A 10,193-nucleotide genomic window follows, 5' to 3' on the forward strand; every position below is an offset into this window, starting at 1 on the left:
CTAGCCTTGAGCTGAAGAGCTGAAGGACAGCGCCCAGGCCCAGAGTTCAGGCCCCATGACCGGACCCAAAAAAAAAAACAAAAAAAAAAGTTCACTTACCTAGGCCACTAGGAGAATCCAATCAGGCTTTACTGGATTTCTTACCCAGCAATTACCATTCCAATTTGGCTGTCCATTCTTCATTGAATCTAAGCATAAAAATGGAGTTTCCCCAGACCTTTGGGTCTATATTTCCGAAGGTTCCAGTATCATGGTATGCTTTTCTCCTGTTAATCTGTCTTTAACAAAAGACAGATTGTCAGATAATACCTTTCTGTTGGGGAGAGAGAGTTGTCACACCTGCATTTTCTGCCCCTCTGCATATTCGGGATTCTTGTTAAAATGTAGATTTTGATTCAATAGGTCTGGATAGAGGTTGAGAGTCTGCATTTCTAACAAGCCTCCAGTGCTGCCTGTGCCACTGGACTAAATATTATGCTTTGAGAATTAAGGTTATAGGAGTTGTTTTTTGTTCCTAGGGTAAGTATATTTTCCTTCATGCTCCATCTGCCCTAATTCAATAAGCTACTATCACCTTCTCCAGAATGATTTCTCTTCGTATGGCTTACCTCTAAGAGCTCCTTTTTCTGAATGTGATTACTAATTCACTGCTCATGTCATGTATTAGGCTGGTGACTATTTGATCTTCACCCACCACACACACACACACCCCTATTTGGAGGCCAAGGACACTGTGTTCCCCCAAACAACTCCTACCGATTAACTGGAAGATAATATCAGCTTATGTTCTTGGAGGGCAGGCATTTTACTGTTTTTCTTCCATTGTCTTCTGCACTCAGCTAGTGCTGAACTTGTTTTTATAAATAAACCAAGAGTTCCTGTTAATGTTAAACTGTCTAGCACCACAATCCACAGCAGTACTGCCCCCTAGAGGAGTATATTGAAAAATTACAGGTGCTTTCATTCTTTAATCATGGGAAAAAGGGGCTCCAAGTATTTAGTGGGGGTAACCCCAGATCCAGAAGGTTGTGTCCCACACAGGTTTCATATGTCAAACTGGATTCATGACCATGTTAAAATATGGTTCAATTACTAGAACTTTATCTCTGTTTTACATAGAAACACAAAATATGTTTGTAACTTTTGAATACACAGTGTTCTAGAAATACAACCACTCTGCAAGTCTTAAGACAGGTGGTACTCTTTTTGATTTAGGAAAATCAGGACTCTGAAGCTACCTCCATTTTGGGTATCTGGTCAGGAGACATATTTGTGCCCATCACCCATGTAAATGCCACAGGCCCAGCAATTCCATGTTTAGGAATGCAATTACTTAGCTATTGTTTCAAAATGTCAAAAATGAAGAAAGGTCTTGTCTTCTTTCTGGTCTTAAATTGTAAGTAGGTGCAAATATCCAACTACTACTTTATGACTTCTAATCGGGCTCCAACTGGATGTTTATGTGCAAATGCACATTAATTATGTATGTCACTACTTTTGCTCCTCCTTGGTAATAATTTAGGCCATTATATTGATTTTTAAATTATATGTGAATGTATTATCCATGAATTCATTTCATAACCACAATAGTGAATCTAAAGAAACTGTTGTAAAAAGCAGTGCAACCATTATCACAAGATGATCTAGGAGACATGCCACCTAGATATGATGTGGCCTACCGAATGAGATCTTCTAGCAGAAAGAAGACCTTAAGGTTAAAACTGAGAAAATAGGTCCAGTACCTGTTCCATCAGGAAGTTTTTTAAAACTCTTGACACAGCAACCAACCTCCCTACTCCTGATGAATTGCTTAAGAATCTCTGGGGATGGGACCCTGAGATGAGCCCAATGTGCAATCTGCATGTAGAGTCTGCTGGAGGACAAAGGGCTCCTCATCTTGAATGTGCACAAGCATCATCCCACACAATCTTGGCAAAATGAAGATTTTTAATTCAGTAGGCCTTGGGAGAGGACCAAGTTTTTGCAGTTCCCTAGTGCTGTTGGCTAATGACCCACCCTCTGAGCTGCACGGGTGTGGAAGACATGAGCAGAAGGTTTTGCTTCTACTTTGATAGAATCTATAATAGATTTCAGGAAGGAGCAGGGGAGGCGAGTACAAAATTAACAAAAGGCAAAATCAAATGAGATATAAGTATCTAGGACAGACATGGGATGGCTTCAGTGGCACAGTGGCAGCACAGAGGGACGTTCCGCCAGAGAAGGTTCATCTGGACATGCTTTGTGAGGATGAGTGCTAACAAATGTTTGCAAGGGTGGTAAGGCATCCCAGGAAAGGGCAGGGATTGGACATCTGTGATAAAAAGAAATTACCTAAAAACTTTGAACAAATGTATGGATCCACAATTCTCTCTAAATAATTCCTTTTGAAGAAAGAAGGAGCAGGGGGTGGGGCATGTAGAAAGCACTTCAGGGGTAGTTGGGAAAGTTCTGTTCCTTCATTTGGGTAGCCATTTGTTCAATAATGATTTATTAGACCATGAATTTATGTTGTGTGATTCTAAGTATCTCTGTTTTATCTTATAATTTTTTTTTACCCAAAATGACTAGCTACGTTGAGAAAGATCAGTCTTCTTTGGCTTAGACAGACTGGCCTGGATGGACTCAGGCAGTGGTTGCTAAAAGCTCCTGAGTCATCTCCCTCAGCTCAATGGAGAATGTCAAAGGAGGAGTAGAGATTCCCAAGAATAAAGTCAAAGTTAGCTGAATCTGATATGTGAAAAGGGAGTTACATAAACTCAAAAAAAAAAAAAGCTTCATTTTCTTCTGCTTGTATAAAGAAAAGAAAAAGTTGATGGCATTGACTCTCCTTTCCTATCACTCTGGTGTCTTCCCCAGGACCCCAGACCCATGAATCCAGCTGCCTCTGGGAGACCATCTCCAGCTGAGTAAGCCCCACTCACAACTCAGAGACCTCAAATCTATGCATCTTCAGCCTCTCTCTGTTGACAAACTGAAGCACCATCTTTTCTAGCCAGAATTCTAGAAATACCTCATCTTGATGGCCCTTTTCTTTTACCCTTTATATGTAGGAGGTAACCAAAATTGTTAGTCAGTTTTCAGTTTCCAAGAAATACCTGAGATAATCAGCTTACACACAGGAAAGGTGAATTTGGGCTCAGGGCTTCAGAGGTTTCATATCGTGATTGCCTGGCCAAGATGCCTTGGGCCCTTATTGAGTACATGGGCCTTTGGGGACATTTCATATCCAAACTATAGCACCCATCCCTGTTAATTCTACCATCTAATACCCCCTAAAAGGTGTGGCAGAAGTCTCATGGACAGTGTTTTCCCAAGTCTAGTTTCTTCCGGTATTCTGCACACTCCTATTACCAAGAAAAAATCATGCTAACATACTGTCCATCTGGTCACCCTTGTTTCTAGAATAAAGGTTTAAGTCCTGGTAAGGGAAGTTATGCCACTCTTTTCTCTGTATAACATTCTGTCCCTCCCTCATCCTTCAATCTCCATCCCTCAACTAGGCAAAAATACCTTAGATTTCCCAAGCTTGCCTAGACAACTCAATCATATGTATGTGCTTTTGCACTGTGAATCTCTCTTCATGGAAGGACCTTCTAGGCTGGCTCCCCCTCAAACCCATCCAATGCAGGCTCCCCCTGTATTCGATACTCAGGTCTTTTCCTGACACATCTCATACTCTTTATCTTTACATATTTATTTCTGATATAGCTCTTGTAACACTTTATTTCTGATATAGCTCTTGTAACACTTTATTTCTATAATTTAGTTAATTTGTCCATTTTTACCTGATAGAAAATTTCTCAAGGTAAGAACATTTTACTCAGCCTAGTGAGTCAGACATTTACCACAATATAGGAAGAAAACAAGTACCCAGAAAATAATAGGTGTTAAAGAAATAAATGAATAAACTGTACTGTTCCTTTATCAAACCCCTAAATAAACTGATCTTGCCATGTTGTTGGGACTGATCACACAGAGAGCCCTGAAACAGTACCCAGAGATTGCAACTCCTCCTAGGTCCTACATAGCTTCTACAACCCTCTTGAAGAGACATCTGTCTCCACCCATCCAAAATGCACATTGGCAGGTACTAGACTAGATGATGTTAAACTTAACAATCTTCTTAGTTCAAGTGACTGCAACTTTTTTTTTTGCCAGTCTTGGGGCTTGAACTCAGGACCTGGGCTCTGTCTCTGAGCTCCTTTTGCTCAAAGCTAGCACTCTACCACGTGAGCCACAGTGCTACTTCCAGCTTTTTTCTGTTTATGTGGTACTGAGGACTCGAACCCAGGGCTCCATGCATGCTAGGCAAGCACTCTACCACTAAGCCACACGCCCAGCCCTGACTGCCACATTTTTATGAAAACATTTTGTTGATGTTTAACATGCAGGTAGATGAGTACACAAATCTTAAAGGTGCAGCTCAATGAAATTTCATGAAGCCAACATGCATATGAAACCACTTCAGTAAACAGAACGCCATCAGCACTCCAAAACTCCTTTGTTCCCTTCCAGCCACTCCCAATACCTGAGTGAACTAGAATATTTCCAGCAATACTTTGACATACACCATTTAGTGAAACAACTCTATATTTTGCTATTCTAGTTATTTAAGAAAATTACTTTCAATCATAAAAGAAAATAACATGACTTCATTGTAAAAAAAAAAAAAAGAAAGAAAAGTCAAACCAAACAGAAGTGCAAAAAAGTGTAGGAAGTAAATGAGTTTTCCCCATCAACCTTCTACCCACACACTCATACATACCATTTCTAGGGTTAAATACTTATAACAATTGGGTATATGTAATCAGTTCAGACTATATAACAAAAAAATTTCAGTTTAAAGCGGACAAAACAATACAATTATGTAATATCCACATAATTGTTTTAATCATTTTCTGAGTAAATGAGCATTTAGACTGTTTTCAGTGTTCTGCTACTACAATGTCATAACAATCATTTCATTTTAAACATCTTAAGAAGGAAATGTAAAGAGATTCTCAAAGACCTGAGGTAGGACAGACTTTGGGTTTTGTTTAATTAAATCATTCAGCCACATAATTAAATAACACTCAGTTGCTTCTATCTCCTTATTTTGCCTTTTAAAATAGCAGATTCATCTTAAGGCTTAGTCACCTCACAATTAAAAAGTAGCATCAGTAGGATAATATACTTCATCAGAGAAATATGGCTTGGAGTTAAAAGGAGGAAGGGAGCCGAAGAGAGGAGAGAGAGAAAGCCTGAGTCAATAACTATTAAGTGAGAAGTTAAAGTCTTAGATTCTCTTCCTGATGGGCCTAAGTCAGCCATATGCCTACTTATGGGATATCCTAAAGGTCTGAGGGATGCAAAGTACTGGCTTGGGACACCTGGCATTCTTGAACCAATTTCTGTAGCAGAAAAGATGGATTAAACTAATTGGCTCCATGAGTAGGGCTAAAATTTGGCAATTTATATGGGGTCAATTCCACTCAAACCAAATAGATGGCTACTACACAATTGAAATGGGTGCTGGGTAGACCATCATAACATTCGCTGCTATGAATATCTTTTGAGACTTTTTAGTCTGAGCATCTATTCTTATGTATACAACACATGCTTAATGTTAACTAAAATGGGATCACATTTCAGCAACTCAATGTATTCTGCAATTTTACTACACAAAACGTTATTTGACTCTTAAAGTGTCAAGATATTCCCTTATGTAAGTAACAATTAAACCATTTCCATAAACAATAATAATTTAGATGTTTTAAGCATTTCTTGCTTTTTTTTTTTTACAAAAATTCTAAATGTCCCTACCCCACAGTATAACCTCTGCTTTCACTGTATCTGATGTCGGTATAATTTGTGGAGGGGAAGGGGAAAAGCAAGTCGTTTAAATAAGGATACAGGTGGAGCCGTTGCAACAATGAGAAGTACAAGTTGTCATGTGGAAAATGAACTTTACAACTTTGGTGGGGGGGGAGGATGGGGGGGAGGATGGGAAGGGAGGTGAAGGGTAAACAAAGGAGGAGGCTACAATGCTTGATAAGAAAAGTACTCATTATCTTGCCTATGTAATTGTAACCCCTCTGTACAGTATGTTCACAATAAAAAAAATTCTATGTTGAGATCAGAGTGTGGCTCAAGTGTGGCTCAGTGTTGACCATTTTACTTTGAACCACATTTTAGTCATAAAATGGAAATGATTTTATTGTACTTAAATGATTCTATTTTTAATAATTCTTTTAAGTGTTTCTGTTGTATTTAAAGTCCACAACACAAGAGGATGCCGTGTTCTCTCAAAGTTAGCTTAATGCATCTTTACCTAGTCTCTATCCAGAGAATGATGTCCCGTTCCTTAATCATTTCATTCAGTATAGATAGATATGAGCCTCTGTGAAGGGAGAAATAACTATTTCATTGTTGCTTGAGATTGAGAGAAATAACATCTGGTTGCAGTAACAGAATTCAGATTGGAAAGTGTGGAAATGTTATCTGGTCAAGGAGAAGCCTGTTATTGATGAAAGCAAGGACTCCAATGAAACTCAGGGATCACTCAGTTGGTTCCCTGACTTCAAGCTCAAATTCATTCAAATTCACACAGGCTCAGAGCTAGAAAGTCACTTGAAGCCGTCTGGAGTCTTTAAAAATATTTGATATGGCAAATTCTTCTGTGAACTAATCTGTATTCAACTGCAAATATAATTATTTTCTCTTTTCTATAATATTCTCCTTTTTAATTTTTGTTTTTGTTGGTGTGTGTGTGTGTGTGTGTGTGTGTGTGTGTACACGCAGGCATTAGGGCTTGAACTGAGGGCCTGAGCCTGTTTAAGGCTAGTGTTCTACCACTTGAGCCACAGCTCTATCTCCAGCTTTATGGTGCCTAATTGGAGATACATGCTTCATAAACTTCCCTGTTTGGGCTGATTTCAAACTGTGACCCTCAGATTTCAGAAGCCTGAGTAGCTATGATTACAGGTATAAGCAACCAGTACCTGGCTTGCTCCTTGTTTTTCTTTTTCTTTTCTTTACTTTTCTTCTCTTTCTTTTCCTTCTTTCCTTCTTTCTTTCCTTCCTTTCTTCCTTCCTTCCTTCCTTCCTTTCTCTTTTTTTCGGTCAGTTGTGGGGCTTGAACTCGGGGCCCTAGTGGGTGTTCCTTACCTCTTCTTCACAAGGCTAGCACTCTACCACTTTGAGCAATGGCTTCACTTCACTTCTGGTTTTCTGGTGGTTAACTGGAGATAAGAGTCTCATGGACTTTACTGCCCAGGCTGTCTTCAAACTGCAATCCTCAGATCTCAGCCTCTTGAGTCGCTAGGGTTACAGGCATGAGCCATGAGTGCCCAGCTTTGTTCCGTGTCCTTATAATAACTTTGATCCCTTTCACTCATCTTCCTGATTAAAAAAGAAAAAAATTGATCCAGTCCTGGAAGGAGATATTTTAGTGTCTTCTTCCTTCCCGTGGGAAGTTTTCTGAAGTTTAATTATCTAAAACCTTCTTGCTAAGGATCAGACATGTGCTGCACTGGGCGGAATTTTTTTTTCTATGTTCTCTTTTCTTTTGCATATCACAGCCTATATGGCTTCCTCTTCCTTTCCAATTCTGAATTGTGTCCCCCTGAAATTTACATGTTGGCATATAAATTCCCTAGCACCTCATGATATATGGAGAGCCTCAGGCAGGGCTCCAGAGAGTAGACTCACAGATTCAGCAACAGAGTTGGGAACCTGCCTTTTTTTTTAACACAAAGGGAAATTACCACAATTTGAGAAATATCACTGAAGGAACTCTTCTTTCCTGTTTCTACAGTGGTCTTCTACCCTTGGCTACAATTAGTCTCCCAGAGAGCTTATTAAAACATCTTTGTCCAGCAAAGAAAATCTAAGACAACAGAAGCAAAAATTAGACAAATGGGACTATATCGAGTAAAAAAAAACAAACTTCTGTACAGCAAAGGAAGCAACCAATAGGTGAAAAGACAAAGTTCAAGAGGAAAGATTAAACTATATATCTAATGAGGATGTATAGTTGATATCTAAAATATATAGGGAACTCAATAGCAAAAAAAATAGGGCCGAAATGAGAGGATTGTGGTCTGAAGTTTAGCCCTATACAACACACAGGATCCTATCTGAAAAATAAACCAAAGCAGAAAGGGCTAGGCTCAAGTTATACACCCATGAGGTCATAGATTCAGGTTTGATGTTAAGGTCTTCAATCCATTTTGAGTTGATGTTTTCAGATAGAGTATCCCTTTTTGTTCAAGGCCAGTCTTGAGCTATTACCCACTTACCTAAAGCCTCCCAGATAGACATGTGCCACCACACGTAAACAAAATTCTCTTTTCTTCTGTCAATACTTATCTTGTCTTTTGGATAGGAGACATACTAAAAGGAATAAGGTGATATTATGGGTTTGGTTTGTATTTCTTCATGATGTATGTTTTCATATTTCTATTGGCCATTTTATGTCTTTTGAGAAATGTCTGTTTAGGTCTTTTGTCCATTTTTAATTGAGTTGATTTGGGAGGGGTTAATTTTTTTTATTTTCCAGCATGGTTTTTAATTTACATTTTTTCATCTCTTAAAGTTTCACTTATAGTATTTTAAAAAAAACTCCCTGACTTACATTTTGTTCATGCTTTTTTCCTATTCTGTTAAATTAATAGAGCTTGTTGATAACAGTAAATCTCTATGGACAACACACTGAGTGGGAAACAGATTGGGTAGCAGCTTGGAGGTGAATTGAGAGAGGTCAGTGGGATGTAAAGGATGAGGAAAGCAAATCAGAAGTTTTTAGATAAATAGCTATACACACTTAAAAAAAAAAAAAAAAAAACCGGGGCTGGGAAGGTGGCTCAGTGGTAGAGGGCTTGCCTTGCATGCATGAGGCCCTGGTTCGATTCCTCAGCACTACATAAACAGAAGAAGCCGGAAGTGCCGGGCGCTGGTGGCTCACGCCTGTAATCCTAGCTACTCAGGAGGCTGAGATCTGAGAATCGCGGTTCAAAGCCAGCCCGGGCAGGAGAGACCGTGAGACTCCTATCTCCAATAAACCACTAGAAAACCGGAAGTGGCGCTGTAGCTCAAGTGGTAGAGCGCTCGCCTTGAGCTGAAGAGCTGAGGGACAGCGCCCAGGCCCAGAGTTCAAGCCCCACGACCGACAAAAAAAAAAAAAAAAGCCGGAAGTGGCGCTGTGGCTCAAGTGGTAGAGCGCTAGCCTTGAGCCGAAGAACTGAGGGACAGCGCCCCGGCCCAGAGTTCAGGCCCCATGACCGGACCCCCCCCTCCAAAAAAAAAAAAAACAGAACCATTTGAAAATTATATTACGTAAAGTAAGCCAGACTCAAAGAAACATAGGTCCCATGGTTTCCCTTATCTGCAATAACGAGTATATGTCTAGGACAAGCAGAAGAGGTCAAAAGCTATGTACATATGACCATATATGCTAATACTAAGTGAAATGAACCCCAAGATAGGGACACAAAAGATTTTATTCTTCTTATTGTTCTTTTTAATGTACTTAGAATGTACTATGTGATTTTTTTGTTGTTGTTTCTTTGTATGTTTTTCCCCCATGGTTCAACCCCTGTTGTCAGCTGTATTTGAGGAGGGGAAGGGAAATAACAAAATGCTTAAATAAAGATACAGGATGACCCATTGTAACAATGAGATGTACAAAACACTATGTTGAAAACGAACTTTACAACGTTGCAGGGGAGGGCAAAGGACGGGGAGGAGGTGGGGAGGAAAGGGATGGTAGGGGAAAAACAAAGGAGGGGGTAACAATGCTCAATAGGAAATGGACTTATTACCTTGCTCATAACTGTAACCCTCAGTACAGTATCTTTACAATAAAAAATATATTTAAATTAAAAAAATTTAAATGTGAAAAGCAATGAGAAGTTTGAAATAAATGAGTATTTATTAGTTGTTAACTTAAAAAAAAAGAACCATTTGAACTTCTCATTGTTGCAACAATGAGAAGTACAAGTTGTCATGTACAAATCGTGCTTTACAACGCCGGTGCCGGGGGTGGGTAGGGGGGAAGGGAGGGATGGAAAAGGATTGGGTTTGGGTGGAGGGGGGAGGCTGGGAACGGATGTGAAGGGTAAACAAAGGAGGAGGCTGCAATGCTTGGTAAGAAATGTATGCATTATCCTGCCCATGTAATTGTAACCCCTCTGTACAGTATTGTTATAATAAAA

This window comes from Dipodomys ordii, unplaced genomic scaffold, assembly GCF_000151885.1.
Source record: "Dipodomys ordii isolate 6190 unplaced genomic scaffold, Dord_2.0 Scaffold133, whole genome shotgun sequence".
NCBI classification, from domain to species: domain Eukaryota; kingdom Metazoa; phylum Chordata; class Mammalia; order Rodentia; family Heteromyidae; genus Dipodomys; species Dipodomys ordii.